We start from the raw sequence: 17,058 nt of genomic DNA on the forward strand, positions 1-17,058 counted from the left end.
ATAAAAAGGGATCTGATCTACTTCAGTCCTTAGCAAAGGCTTTTCTTAGAATATGACTTTCATACCTAAATATGAAGAATCAAATCAGTCAACCCATCAATCTGTTAAAAGTGAGTAGGGTAAAAGGAAGAATATTCCAGACAGGAAAACAACAAATGCAAAGGTCCTGAGGGAGGTTGGAGCAGAAAGCTATGTAGCAATATTTTTTTATTCTGACTTGAAATATCTATTATTTCCTTCCAGATTCAAGAATTAGTTTTCTATCAATCTTTGTTTTTAGTAATGTAAAAATAATTATTTATAAATTTTTCAGTAAAACATTGAGCAAAATCTATTAAGGTTCTTCCAGCCAGATGACATTTTAAACCACAGATACTAAGCCCCTTTGTAATAGCAATTTTAGTTTCTTCACACTGTTTCTTATCTCATGTGCTTCTCTCTTTATTTCTGCCTCCCAGCCAGCTGCCTTTTCATCTCAGTCTGTTTTCTCAGATTGTTGTTTTATCTCATCGTTGAACTCGTTTCATAGATTCTATGTTTATTGAATTATATTGACAGCAAAAACCAGAAGCTGTGTTAAATTGATTTGTTTCCTAATGTAAACCTACAAATAAATGTTCTTGTTTGATCTCCCTTTAGTATTGCATGCATCTCATTCTTTTAGATGGCAGAATGTTTTAATAAATAGCTTATCAGGCATACTAGTTCAATCTCTAACCATTTAGAAAAACAAATAATTCAAACTGGAATTGAATTATTGAGGACCAGAGAATCAGATTCTTTTGGAATCTGAGTTTTAATCTAGTCCTGGATTGCATACCACGAACTAAAGTAAAACAAGCAAACGAGGGGATCTGTATAACCCTTCTGTTGAAGTTGATTGATACATGCATGCTTGCATGTGCACACACACACACACACAGACACATACATGCACACGGAAAAGATTTATGTGTATCTGTCAAGTGGTTACGACACTCTAGGAACTAGAAAGAGGTACTTAAAATTCATTTGATGTTGCATGTCTTAAGCCATGTCAAACCATTTTTAACAAAAACAAAACAACAAATAATATGTATAAATGCACACAACAAAGTATGTGTGCATAATGTATCTATATGGGAACAAGCTTCATTCTTGTTAATCTATCAAACCTAGAAGGACAATTTTCAAGTCATCTGAATACTCTGATCAACTCTCAAAAACTGGATATTAAGATGAGTAATCTTACTTTCCAGGTACCTCAAATACCAAATCTTGAATACCAAAATATAACCTTCGAGCCACTGAAAAGTTAATTTTACCATGTATATTTGGCTTCGTTCAATTTCAAATAATTATGATTAATGTGAATCAATTTTCGAAAATTGATAGCTTCAGAGGGAGCCCATAGCTAAATCATCTGCACTGTAAAATTAAAAATAAAACTCTGAGCCATCATGACCTCAGATGATTGCCCCTGAGAGGAAAACCAGACTTGTTCCTTAGCATCCCTTTAGCTATAATACCTCTAAGCAGAGCCAGCTTAAGCATTGCCAAACTCTGCAGCTTCCAACATATTGACAGCCCTTTAACTCGCAAATCTCTCTCTCTTTAAAATCACCGTGGTGCTCAAAATGCCACTTTTCAAAGCTAATTGATTTTTCTCCCAAGAATCCTCCATTAAAAAAAAAAAAAAGAATAGATCTAGAAACACCTCAGTTAATAACTGGAGCACATCCACTCAGTAATTACAATGAGTAATAAGATGCTTAACTCAAAATAATTGTCACTCATTATAGAATTTTAGGAATGGTGTAGCAATATTTTAATATATGTCTAAAAATATTTCTTGAATGAATTTTGGGAGAAGTAGCATTTTGGTTCCAAGCCAAAGATATTCAGGCAGAAGGAACAGAATTGATAGTTCTCACCCATAAGCAGCTTTTGTTCAAGTAGATAGAACATATGAACTTCTAAATTCACATTAATGTAGTAAAAACTTACTTTAATAAATTATAATCTGGTGGTTCCTACCTTTATATATTGAGTATTAATTTATAGGTGATGAACAAGTCCTGTTTTCAATCATAGAAGAAATAATATTAGGAAGGGACCTGATTTCTTAAAATTCTCCCATCATTGAATCACATTCCCATGAAAGTTAAAAGTATGCTATTTACAGATGTCTGTAAATTTTCATTTTACATTTTTCACTGTCACATTCCATCCCATGTATATTTTATGTCAATAACATTCCACTCCACAATGTAACAAACTTGCAATAAAAACATAAGTAATTATGTTTATTTTACAACTAAAAATACTATAAATTAGATTTCCTTAAAGTATTTCTCTTCTAGGTCTTTAAAAATATGAATATTTTTTTGCTGTAAGAATGATTAATTTGGTTTGGATGTTTATAAGAATCTTCTTATACACAAAGAAAAGATTTCAGGTTTATATTAATTGCATTCTTTCTTTTGAACATTTACAATAACATAAACTTGGCTTTAGAAATCTTTTAATTAATAGAAGTCTAAATTTCAGCTGCGGGTGGGCAGTTGGGGAGAGAGAGCATGGGGAGAAATGCCAGATATAGGTGATGGGGAGCAAGGCAGCAAATCACACTGCCATGTGTGTACCTATGCAATAATCTTGCATGTTCTTCACATGTACCCCAAACCCTAAAATGCAATAAAATAAAATAATAAAAAAGAAATCTAAATTTAAAACTGTATACTTTTCATTTTCATAATCGAAATATTTAAAAACAATGTGGTATCTTGTTCTATTTCACAAAGTTTGCAGTAAAAAGGGAAAATATAAGAATGTAGCATCTTATTTTGTTTAACAAGCATATATGTTCAACGAACCCTGCTGATATTCTAAGTCACAAACCTGGGAGTGAGGGACTAAAAGAAAGATGAGGGGATTTCATCAGAGGTAAGAATCTCTCTTCATCACAGCTGTCAGCCTAGGTAATCTTTTGAATTCTATTTAGTAATTCCCTTTTGAAACACATTACTCCAAATCACTTCAGTAATATTTCTCAACAAGCTGTTTTGCCTTGATGAGATTCTCCTGCAGTGTGAAGTCATCTTGCTACTACACTACCTGGGGCAGCCACTTCTTTGTCATACTTCAAAGCTGCAGTGAGGAGGGTGTGCTTGGATGGCTGCCCAGGAAACCAAATAGGAATTAGGCATGTTTCTGTCTGAATCACATTACTGCTTGACCCTTAAAGCTGGGCTGGGTTGTGGGTGGGGGAACTATAAAGTCTAAGTTTCTAATTACTTGCACGGATACATAAGAGATTTTAGTCTTTGGTACATCATCAATAAGATGTAAAAAGTAGCTTTTATATTAGATTCCACAGGCTATAACTACTGGATTACTGCTTTGTTTCCTAAAACTTAATAAATAATCAATGTGGCCAGCACATTCATCACTGCTAATCTGCTGCTAAAGACTGTACAATATTAACACTTACCTCATCTCATTTTAATGGTCTACTCATTTTACTTGGTACTATTATCTTGATTGGGTTTGCTTATCACAATCAGCTTTTGAAAATCAAAACAACTATCCTTAATCCAATAGAATAAATATACAGTGACACTATGTTAGAGCATATAGATGCATACAGTTAGGACAGAATGGCTAATTAAACAAATGAACAAACAAAACAATAAACTGCATACTGAAATGTTAAAAATATACATTACGGATCCATATTCCCCTTACTCTAAACAAATGTACAACCACCATTCCTGGTAGTTAAGAATGCATGCTCAGTGCATCTGTGTGTGTACATGTCAGCATTTCTATACTCCCTAACACTTAAATCTGCCTAACATTACATCTTAGATCATCGAATGTTTCAGTTCATTACCTTCATAGGCAGAGGAAGACGTGGAGCTTGAACGTTTTCACAAAGAACATCACCAAATGAACTTTTTCAATTATGGCAAAATAACCAGAGGAATAAAAATAAGACTGGGTTAACTTCTTATTATTTTTATTAGCAGTGTATAAGAAAGTTTGTATGGGTTATTAATAAACAAGGTCGCCAATGGTGAACCTTTGATGGAAAAAAGAAATATTGTATTTGCCCTCTCATAATCACTTCAAATAGAAAATGCCTCTGGCTATAAAGGTCTGCCCAGCTCTGACAGCTCCAATTCTTCTGGGTGGATATGACTTTCTCTATCACAAGACCCAGAATATTAGCTTCATAAAAAGGAGCAGTGTCCACCAGCATGACGGGATTTATCCACACTGCCTTGTTGTGCTCTGCCTTGTTAGGAATCTGTTAGTCTTCTGCTAAAAACAAAAAGTCTGTGAAAGTTGACTCAGCTTTCTTAGCAGCAGAAGTAACAGAGATCTTTTGATGAATTTAATTTAATTCATTTAACTTAATGGATCCATTTAATGGAACCATAACCCTCAAAGTTTGGCGATTTTCTCCCATTAAATTTAAACTGGAACCAAGATCTACCCAACTCACACTATTTCGTTTATACCTTGCAGCACTGTACAGAAAAACAAAAAACAAAAAACTTTTGAGTTGGGTATAGAGATCTAACACATTGTGATTCTGATAATCCCAGATTTAAAATCTTAAATCCTGGGATACTCTAAGAGACAGAAATGCTATCATATAGTGAAATGATCAGGGAAATAAGAGCCAACCAAAAGTCTGAGCTTCCCACTTATTTATGGCAGATTACGTTACCATTCTCTGAATTTGTTTCCTCGCCTATATAATAGAAATTAAATCTGTGTTTTACAAGCCTCCAGAATTGCTGAAAGGATTAAAGAAAGTAATCACATAAAGAAATTTTGCACATCTATGAAACACTGTATAAATATGATGAACTGTTGTCTTGTAGGAAACACTGCAAATGATTAATGGCTGTTTTATTAGCATATTTTTTCTCTGCATAAAAATAAATCGTCTTCATGTTTTAAAAAACAAAAAAGTACCTATTGTAAATGAACCTGGTGCACCATCCTCCTGTCTAATTCATGATGCTCAAAGGTAATTGTAAACTGATAATACTCTGTTTATCTGCATTGATGTTCTTTTAATTCTACTGTCCTGCAGTACATGTTAATATAGTTAATGTATCAATTAACTTGTGGCCCAAAGCTTATTTTTTTTGAAAATGTTATTAAAAAGAAAAGATCCTTTTTGTAGCTTAATCATGAGGAAATGTCTAATGATTCAGTACAGCCATTATAAAGCAACTGCCGTATGCAGACCTGGACCATTAGAAGTAACAGTACAGAGAAAGTCCCTGAATGGCCTATAATGGATGTCTGTAATTAAAATAAATTTCTAAAGAACTAGGAAAATATTTCTCCTATTTTTATGAAAAATAAAAACCTGATGTTTCCTTTATTTCATGAGATAAAAATTATTATCTATAGAATAAGAAATATCTGTAGTTTAATAGCATTTGTTTCCATGAACAATTTTTAAGTATCTCGTCATTTACTGAAATATAGATATGATATTCTGATATTCAATTTCTGAAGAAAATGAAGACTTTCTAAGAAAAAAGGGGGAATCATGGAAAATGAGCTTTATGAACAGTAGCAGAGTGATTCTTACCCTGACATACTAGTAGCTTGCTATGGGACCTTGAGAAGTCTCTTATTTGTGGATATTAGTTGCTTCATTTGTAAAATGGGCAGCTTAAAATGAATGATTTTAAGTTAAGTGAGTTCTAAAGTGAGTTAAAGTTCTAAGTTTTACCTCACATCTTTTATGATTCTAAGGTATTTAAGGAAAAGTGTGCAAAAAAACAAAATTATTCTGCATATATTGTGTGAAGTGCAGAAGAAATGCTTTTCCTTCCTCTTTTAAACAACTATCTTGTGCTTTCTATAGTTTCTTTTCAACTGTCAGCATTTAGGTATGAAGATTAATAGTTGCATTATTTTTATGTGCAAGAGCTAATAGCCACTTAACTGTTTTTAATGGGACATTTTAGAAGAGCTCTATGTTTTTTACATTGTAGTATATTTTTCACCATAGGACCTCTGATTTAACACAGTGCAGCGTCAGCCAGAAAAAAATTACTTTTAAAATACTGAGCTATGTTAATCAAACAAATGTGTAATTATTTCACCATCTATTAGGTTGGTGCTAACGTAGTGCCAAAAACTGCAACTACGTTTGCACCAACCTCACAACTTTGATTCAACTGTGGATAACATTCAGATTGCATTTGATAGGCTTGTATTCCTCCCAAAGTGACAGTTTCTTACCAGGACTGGAATGAGACTTCTAAATAGGTAGGCCAAAATATTGCTACCTTATTTTTAGTGAATATCCTGTAATGCAGAAAGAAAGGCACTGAAACCTACTGAAAAGTCAGAGCAGATTGGCAAAAAGATCATTTGATTTATGCATTTCTCAGCATAAGTAGCCTCTCTATGAATGAGCCACAGCAGCAATAAAGGCCAGAAAGCATAATGATAGACCTGGGAAAGCTTTAGTTACCCACAATTAGGATTGTGCTAGAAATAGTATAGAACTGAAAATTAGGTTGCCTCATTTCCATCCCTTTTTCATTTCTACAAAAATTTGTATGGAAACATCACCTCCTTTATTAAAGCTGTTTCCTCAACTGGTAAAAAAAATACTGACCTCCTACATCTTATCCCATAGTCTTACCACGAGAATCTACTCTCTAGCAAGCATTTAGCATCTCAGTAAACAACCCAACCATGTACAGTTACCAGGCATTGCACGGCCCTATGTCCTGCGACTCTCTCTCACCTCCTTGCCATCCACCCTGCCTAGGCCCTGCATTTGTAATTCCAACCTCAGCACCATCATTTTCATTTCTTGAACATCCCAATCTTACTCTAATCTCAGCTTTACCACTTGTTCTTTTTGCTTAGAACACTCTACCCTAGTAGAAACCATCACTGCCATCTTCTAATTGTTTTGGTTTTCATTCAAATATCTCTTATTAAAGAAGCTTTTTGAGCCTAATTCAACTACTTCCTCAGGATTAAAAAGTTACATGCAGTCATTTCTTTAAAAAATCTATTTAGTGTCTCTCTGTACTCAAAAAGTGTAAATCCCATAGGAACTAGAACTCTTCCTGTTTTGTTCACTGCCATATCTCAATATCAAAGAACACCACCCAACACATAGTAGAAAATCAATAAATATTTTTGATTGGCTAAGGAAGATGAGCTGAGTAATCTGTAAGATTTTATCTGGATCTGATATTTTATAAGTGCTTGATATTTATATACCAAGGGGAATTATGTAAACGGCAATGGCTTTTCTACACACATCCACTCCTTGGGGTGTCATTTAGGTCTCCAGTTCCATAATTGTGAATAACTGCAATTGTTTCTCGGTTGTCTTTTTTATTGTCATCATGCTTTTTCCATTGTATTACTGTTTTAATAGTAAATCCAACAAATACTTTGGTAAAAATTACAGGAATACCAGGAGGAAGAAAGACTATACAAAGATAAAATGAGGATGGGAATCACTTCCTTTCTGAAGAAGGGAAGGGCATCAGAAAAAGAAAGTAGAATTCCAGACCACATTAAGATAGCAGCCACTGGTGAAAGGACTTTAGAGAGTTGATATAATTCTATTAAGCCTACAATGGATATGCCTTGGAAGACCAGAGGAAGCTAGGTATGGCTGCTCGCTTTCACAAGGTACAGCTGAATCCAAAACAAAAGTCCAGGGAAACTAAAAGGCAGAAGTAAAATTGACTATTTGACTGGAATAAAGCTTCAGGATGCATTCTACCTCTCTCCAAGTCACATCTCAAAACAAAGTGTCCTGAAGAAAATATATAAATCCTAAGCCATGAATCTAGTGCATCTTAGAGCGCTATGTGCCATACAAGAAATAAATAAAACAATTTAGGTGAATAGGTTCACAGCCAAAGTTTACCCTGGATCATCACTCTCCATATACAAACTACATAAAGTTGATGTTTGTGACTATTCTGTTCATCAAACGTATTATGTAATTAAGTGATCACATTCAGAAGTTTAGAAAAAAGGGACAACACCAACTGGCAATGTCCTAAGGAAGAGCTTCCTGGAAGGAATGGTGAACTATGACTTAGTAAGGACTTAGTAAGCTGCCTTGTTAAAACTTAAACAGAATGCAAGTCACAGGCTGCAGACAGATCCACAGACAGATCATCAAACACTAATCATAGAGGGCTTTCCTGAGAAAAGAACAAAAATAACAGTTTACTGAGGAGTGAAAAGAAATATGGGTCACATCTTATCCTTTAGGCTTAAGGTTCCATTTTAAGCTTGAGAGCTTTCATGTTCCCACTCACTGTCAAAATGTTCTGTGCTTTGTATAGAAACATCTTTGTCATCCAGAAACTTATATCTTTATAACCCATTAGAGGTCCAGAAATAATTATAATGCTGAATGCTTATATATTTCTTGTATGAACTAACAGTTTCTGAGAGGCAACTATATATGGATACTCTTTTAAGTATTATACACATATTAACCTATTTAATTCTTTAAAAAAACTCTTATATGCAGGAATAGTATTTTCCCCACATTGTGGATGAGAACATAAGCTCGAATGTGAATTGCCTATTCTTTACACAGCTCTCTAAGGCTTTCCTCTTAACTCTTTAACACTTGTCAGAGTTTTCAGCTCATTTTTATACAAATATGTGACAATATTTTCCCATAATCCTCATAATATTCCTATAAGGGAACCAAAGTGGGTTTGATGCAGAACAGGCAAGACCTAAGACTGGGGCTTAGTCCGGGAGAGTTCTGGGATTCATCCTGGAAAGAATTCAAGGGCAAGCAGTGGTGTTAGTCAGCAACTTATTGAGGTGGCAGAGTCCAGCAGCAGCAGAGGTACCGCTCCTTGTGGAGCAGGACTACCCCACAAGCAGTGTGCCCAGAGTAGCAGCTCAGGGGCGGTCTGTACTCATATTTATACCCACTTTTAATTGCATGCAAATCAAGGAGTGGATTATGCAAACATTTTTGAAAAAGGGTGGTAAGCTCTGGATTGTTGCCATGGAAAGGGACAGTAACTTTCAGATGTTGCCATGGCAATGGTAAACTGATATGGCACTGTCAGGTGTACCTAATGGAGAAGTTCTTTTGCCTCTTTCCTGTTTCAGCTAGTCTTCAATGTGGTCCAGATTCTGAACCCCACCTCTGGAGTTGAGTCTTATCTCTTACCTTGTGTTTATTCCCATTTCACAGCTGAGAAAGTAAATTCGCAGATTGGAGAACAATATTACCTCCTCCTCCCCCAGGTAGTTACTGGTATAGCTAGAAATCAGAAGTTTTAACCTAATAGTTTAAATTTTCTTTTTTCACTACCTTCAGGTATAACATCTAGAAACCTGCTTTTCCTATTAAGAAAGTCAGCTAGGTCAATGTCATGGAATTCAGTGAGGAAAACTAATAGAGTGTGATTGTAAAATCCCAGAGAATTGCTGAACGATGCAGTCTGCAGTGCTTTCCCTTCCTGGCATGCATTATAGAAATAAATAAATCAGAGAGGCATCCTGTGTTTGTGGAGGGGAGAAGTGGTGATCCATTATGCATTATTTCCCAGAGTGAGACACGGATCAGCCAGCCGTGCCAGAGCCAGAATGTAAATATTCATGAGGATGTGGGTGGCTACCCAGAATAGGTCGCACTCCAGGGAAAGGCATCCCACATCTTCTTGTCACAAGATGCACTATGCAGTCACAAAGAATATAACACCCTCTGAAGGGGAAAACCCTGGGTCTTCTTAGAACAATCTTTGGTAGCTTCTACTCAGGAATAGTAGCAAAGTCTGAGAGAGATGGTCTGATGGAATCTGCAAAGAAATTTCCTTTGCAGAAAGCTGGAGAAATAATGGAATTAGTGTTTCACATGGGCTTTATGCCTGTGATTCTCATCATTTGCTTTGCCTCTAAATCTGATACAGCTCTTGCAAAACAGCTTCAGTAATAATGCCAATGTTCATGACAGTTTCCCAACCATAACAGTAGAAAACACATTCTGTGATTATTGTGATCTTGTTATTTTAAAAAAGAAATTATATCTCTAAAATAATGCAGTTGGATCCAAATAACAATATTTATGATTTCGTGGAGAAAAAAATCTTATAATTATTTTATAGAAACCCAGAGAATTCCAATTTTCTCAAATGAGGTACATTATTAAACACATATTCTAAGCACATATTCTAAATAAACACACATTCTAAGAAATGTGAATAAGATTACAAAATAATCCTGTAATATACTATTATTAATAACAGCCCAAAGGCATATTAAATATCTTACATTTGTTTTTACACTTGGTTTGTACAACAAATAGTTTTAGAACACTTAAATCTAAACACATGTAGGGTGCCAGAATGTAGGGAATCCATGAGCCCCACACTGGGCACCAGAATGTAGGGAGCCAGCCCTACATTACCCGTGTAATGGCTGCATAGTATTCCATGGTGTATATGTGCCGCATTTTCTTTATCCAGTCTATCATTGATGGGTTGGTTCCAAGTCTGTGCTATTGTGAATAGTGCTGTAATAAACATATGTGTGCATGTGTATTAATAGAAGAATGTCTTATAATCCTTTGGGTATATGCCCAGTAATGGGATTGCTGGGTCAAATGGTATTTCTGGTTCTAGATCCTTGAGGAATGGCCACACTGTTTTCCACAATGGTTGAACTAATTTACACTCCCACCAACAGTGTAAAATTGTTCCTATTTCGCTACATCCTCTCCAGCAACTGCTGTTTTTGAACTTTTAATAATCGCCATTGTAACTGGCATGAGGTGGTATCCCACTGTGGTTTTGATTTGTATTTCTCTAGTGACCAGTGATGATGAGCTTTTATTCATATGCTTGTTGGCTGTGTGTAGAAAACTGAAACTGGATTCCTTCCTTACACCTTATACAAAAATTAACTCAACATGATTACAGACTTAAATGTAAGACCAAAAGCCATAAAAACCCTAGAAGAAAACCTAGGCAATACCATTCAGGACATAGGCATGGGCAAAAACTTCATGACTAAAACACCAAAAGCAATGGCAACAAAAGTCAAAATTGACAAATGGGACCTAATTAAACCAAAGAAGCACAGCAAAAGAAGCTATCATCAGAGTGAACAGGCAACCTACAAAATGGGAGAAAATTTTTGCAATCTATTCATCTGACAAAGGGCTAATATCCAAAATCTACTAGGAACTTAAACAAATTTACAAGAAAAAAGACAACCCCATCAAAAAGTGGGCAAAGCATATGCACAGACACTTCTCAAAAGAAGATATTTATACTTTTAACCATACAACTGACTACCTTTTTTAAGACAATGTGAATTTAAACATAGAAAAATATATATTATACCAATACTACTCAAAAGCATCCTGGAGTAGCCTGAATAAACCAAAATAGACTTTAAAAAACAATTAGTAGGGACAAATTAAATCATTATGAATTGATAAAAGTTTCAATAAATCAGAAAAATACAGTAATTCTAAATTTATGATCTAATAACACAGATTCTAAATTTATGATCACCTAACAACACATAAAATAACAATAATTTATGGGTTATATTGAGAAATTTAAAAACCCAGCATTACCATAGTTTAATTTTAGTTATTTCAATAATTTATACCAAACAGAGAGTAAGTCAATAAAGCAACAGATTGAAAAAAACAAATTAAATTTTGTATAATTCATATATCTAGAATATTATACTAAAATTAGAAATTATGCATTCTCATCAAGCTTATATTAAATAATAAAGATTGGTCAAATTTGGTTTTAGCCAGCAAACTCCAAGAAGTTGGTGGATTTCAGATAATCTTTTTTTTTTTTTTTTTACCACAATGCCATTAAGACAGAAATCAATAGCTTAAACATAACTAGAGAAAAACTGCATGCATTTAGTCAGTCTTATTCATAAGCAGGGAAGCAAAATCCTTTATAAAAATGAACAGACTAAACTCAACAATGTACTAAAAAGTTAATACATTAAGACCAGCCTAGATTAATCACAATAATGCAAAATTGATTGCACATACTATGTCATTCTAGTAAGTTAATGTAACCATTATAGATATAAGTTTATGAAAATGACAAACTCTCTTAATCATCTGTCTTCTGAGCTGTAAAATGGTGATAATAATTTCTGTTCTGTCTCTATCTAAGATAATAAAGATGAGCAAATGAAAATAGGTTCAATGGTTGTAAATATGGTTTGTAATCTAAAAAACACTGTAGTATTCATATGTCATTTATTGTGTACAAAAATTGTTACTAACATTTCCTTTTTACTTTTCAACCCCTGTTATATAGTTAATGAGCTATATAGAACAGCATGGCCTATATAAGGAGTTTAGTGTGTTCTTAAGATGAAATTGTTTTGAATGATGCTACATTTACCCTTGCTGTTGGTATCACATTGTGTCTGAATGCACATGTCCAAGAGTTTGTCTGGATTTTATATCTCAAATTTAATAATTGTGTTGAAAGTTGCCACATTCAAAATATACTAAGAAATTCCCAACCCTTTCCTGAAGTGTTTGTACTTACGTATACTCCCATCAGTAATGAGTGAGTGTTCTTGTTATACTACATCATCAAAATTGAAAATATCACCCAACTTCTCAATTGTTACTTCGATGGATTTGAAATGGCTTCTTATTGAGGTTTTATTTTGCATTTTATTAACCAATAAGGTTAAGTATATTTTTCAATTGTCATTTGTTTTCTCTTTTGTGAAATGCCTCAATGTCTTCTGCTCATTTTATTTGTAATCATCTATTATTAAAGAAGGTACAAAATAATAATTAAACAATATACCTAAGATATGAAGAATGACAATACAATGAGCACCCTATACTTTTAGAAAATTATCTTTCAATTTGTCCTGTGTCCTGTATATCCTTCCTGATCCCATTCTACTTCCTCACCCAGCAATGTAACCTCAACACTAAACTGTGTCCTTTGGTTTTTGAACTTTTTATTCTTCTGTATTTTTAGAATATTGTTTTACTACATATATGTGAGTAATAAAATTTTATCCCCACCTTTGTGCTTAATAACACTTTTATTTTCAGTTAGCGTTAGCTGGACTAGTCAGCATTACTCAGGAGAGTGATTAAACAGCATTAAATAAAGTGCTGCTGCTACTTACCCTTCAGTGAATTACATAGATCTGCAGATGTGAGCAGCTGCTTAATTGCAAATCATTGCCAACAATTCAAAGCACCAGCCCTTTTGACTTTCAATTTGGGGGTTATGTTTGAACTGACTAGGTGTTTTATTCTTTCTCCGCTTTGTATTTAATGTGATGTTAATCTTCACATCTATCTTTTGATTAGCATACACTCAGGACTTAGATACAGCTGAACAATCAATATTGAAGCACATATATATTCTCTTCATGTTTTTCTTTCTTTTTTTTGAGATGGAGTCTCACTCTGTCTCCAGGTTGGAGTGCAGTGGCAGGATCTCCGCTCGCTGCAACCCCCACCTCCCAGCTTCAAGTAATTCTCCTGCCTCAGCCTCCTGAGCAGCTGGGACTACAGGTGCATGCCACCATGCCAAGCTAATTTTTTTTTATTTTTAGTAGAGGTGGGGTTTCACCATATTGACCAGGCTGGTCTTGAACTCCCGACCTCGTGATTCACCTGCTTCAGCCTCCCGAAGTGCTGAGATTATAGGTGTGAGCAACTGCTCCCGGCCTCTCTTCATGTTTTTCTAATACTAAGGTTGAATATATGCTCTCCATAAAAAACACACAATATTGGTTTATTAATTCATATAATTTAATTACAAATTTTCATGAAATACATATTTTATTGTTTATAGAATGTTACTATTTAATAGGTATAAAGGCAGTATATTTATTTTAAATTTTGCTTTCTATTATATTACTACCACAACCTATTAAGTTTTTAGTTAGTGGACACTTTAAAAATGAAGCTATAAATGTTTTTAAAAAGTGATCCACAAGACCTTGAAGGGCATATGACTTAATATAAGGCCTCATGCTGTTCATTGTTACTGAACAATTCTCTAAATTATGCCTTTCATTATGAACTCTTATTTATACTCTTGTCAAAATTTGATGATATTCTTGTGTATAAATTATTGGATATGTTCTTGCTTGTAATTTATTAGAGGTTTTAGATAGATAGATAGATGGATGGATAGACCGATATATCCCAATCTATAGATATATATTTATATATTCCAATCTATTCTACATGTCTGTTAACTTTATTTTCATATTTGAATTTTTATCCAATAATTGGAACACATTTGGTACAATCAGAAAATAACTTTAATCTTTCCCCCTTCTACTAATCCCTTCCACTCTATGGGTTCTAGTATTTCCTCATCCTTTGGTTTCTGTGATCATTCTATGACTGTACTTTCATTATTCTATGATAATTCTGGCTACACTGAGAAAAAATTTAAATTTTCTAAAATTTTTCTCTAGTCATTTCTACACACAAAATAATCTAAATCATGGAATTCAAATGACGATTTCTAGAAGTTTTAGATCCACTGTGGCAGAATAAGATTTCTATAGCCCATGCCTCCTGAAAATCACAACTAACACATCCGGAGGAAAAAAAAAATTGACTCATTGAGGATATGCAAAAATAAACAAAAATAGGCTTACCATAGAATAACAAAATTTGAAGAAGTGACTTGATGAGGAAGAGTTCCTGTTTTGTTTCATGATGTTTTTCTCTTACGGCTTTGCCCTGAATTTCAGCCCCACTCCCAGAGCTGTGTAGGGGCACTGGAGGCTGAAACTCAAATAGAAACCTGACAACTTCCTGGCCAGAGGAAACAGAGAAAGGAGTTTTCTTGAGCTAGAGAGTGGGGGAAGAATGCCAGAGGAAATATGTGTTTTACTACAATTTAATTTGTAATTGTGTGGTTTTAAAGAGGAATTTCATGTACTTTTGAGATGTGAAAGTAACATACTTATTTTGAAGTTTCATGTGTACTTCTGCTGGGCCCTTAATCATTTCATTCATGCAATAGTTATGCTCAGTTCTCAGCTTGAGATTTCTGTAACTATTTGCATACCACATATTTAGGCTTCACCCTCACGTATATTAGAGGTTGTGTGCCACTGGTGATGATGATTCTTTTTCCATCCAAGGCTCTCCTCTTTCTCTTTCTCTTTCTCTGTCTCTCTTTTCCTCTCTCCTTCTCATACTTTTTTCTTTTCTCCATTCTCTTTCCTTGATTCCAAGCTTTATTTATGTATTTTATGTGATAATTTTTGTGCCTACTTCTTTAATGCATGTATTCTCTCTCCTAGTGGGAAGTAAATGGCTTGTGTTTTTATTGTGGAGTTGTAATCATTCTTTATATATTCTGGATACCAGTTTCTCATTTGATATAGGATTTACAAATATCTTTTCCTTCTCTATGGACTCTCTTTTCCCTTTTTTAATGATATCATCTGAAGCATAAATGTTTAAAATTTTGGTGTAGCTCAATTTATCTTTTTTAAAAACTCATTTTTGCTTTGGAGTCATTTGTAAGAAATCATTGCCTAATCCAGGGTCACAAAAATTTACTGCTGTGTTTTCTTTTAAGAATTTTAGCTCTTATGTTTAGGTATGTGATCCATTTAAAGTTCACTTTTGTATATTGTGTGAGCTAAGGGTCTAACTTCATTCTTTTGCAAATAGACGTCCTGTTGTCCCAGTACACCATTTGTTGAAAAGACTGTCTTCTCTCACCATTGAATTGTCTTGGCACCTTGTAAAAAAAGTGATTCTGCATAAATGTATGGCTCTATATTTCTGAACTTTGTTTCTGAACTTTAAATTCTATTCCATTGGTCCATATATTTGTCTTTATGTCAGTAACACATGGTGTCAACTACTGTAGCTTTGTAGTAAGCTTTGAAACCAGAAAGTGTTAAGTATCTACTTTTATTCTTCAAGATTCAAGATTGTTTTGACTATTCTGAGTCCATTGCATTTCCATATGAGGTGAGAGGTTAGTGCCTTTTCAGGCCTTTCCTGAACAGATGAACAGCTCTGCTCATTAATGTGGCCTTTTAGAGTCTCAAGAATGTGGCAGAGATTTTGAAAGCACCCTAAGGATATCTCTTTCCTCAGTTGTTTTTTTTTTTTTTTTTTTCAATATATGCAGTCAGCCTCTTGTTAGCCCCAACGAGCAGCACCACCTCAGGCAGCTGCAATATTAAAATCTTGCTACTGATTGTTTTTGAAAAAACTGGCTGGAAATAGGCCTGCTCGTTCTGAACCAGGTCAAATAAGGAAAAGCTCTGAGAATGAAGCTTTTCAGTGAGCAGCTTGAGAGGTCAAATAGTGACATTTCTTTCTCTAGGGGCAAGGCTTTTGGGAATCTTCAGATCTGTTCTTCCCCCTCCAGTGGCTGCTTGGCTGCTGGATTCACAGCTACTGTAGTTATAATGCTGTTTATTTTCAAGGCTGCTGTGGAGCTGGGGAGAGGATAGAGAATTAGGGCAAGTTAAAATGTCACAAAGCTCAATGTCATTACTAAGATCCAGCTGTTTTTCTGAACAACACTCTTTGGATAGTTCCAAGTTTTTGGTTAATTTTCAGAGTTCTAAACAAGTTGATTTGGACAGTTTTTTCCAGTGCTTTCATTGCTTTTATTGAGAAGCAGATTTCCTAAGGTCTTCATTCCATCATTTCAGAAATGTTTCTATCCCTGGTAATAGAATTTAAAATCCTCATGCCCAGGTAGCTAGGTCTATATTTAATCTTGATTCCTCATAGGTTCTTTCTCATAGAAAGTAGCATTTATACTTGCTAATCTTATGCTTCTTTATTTAGAGATTTTCTTTCATCATTATTATTGTTATACTTTAAGTTCTGGGATACATGCACAGAACGTGCAGGTTTGTTACATAGGTATACATGTGCTATGATGGTTTACTGCACCCATCGACCCATCATCCACATTAGGTATTTCTCCTAATGCTATCCCTCTCCTAGTGCCCTACCCTACAACAGGGCCCAGTGTGTGATGTTCCTCTTCCTGTGTCTGT

The sequence above is a fragment of the Sapajus apella genome, unplaced genomic scaffold (genome assembly GCF_009761245.1).
Source record: "Sapajus apella isolate SASKATOON/1434 unplaced genomic scaffold, GSC_monkey_1.0 scaffold38, whole genome shotgun sequence".
NCBI lineage: Eukaryota > Metazoa > Chordata > Mammalia > Primates > Cebidae > Sapajus > Sapajus apella.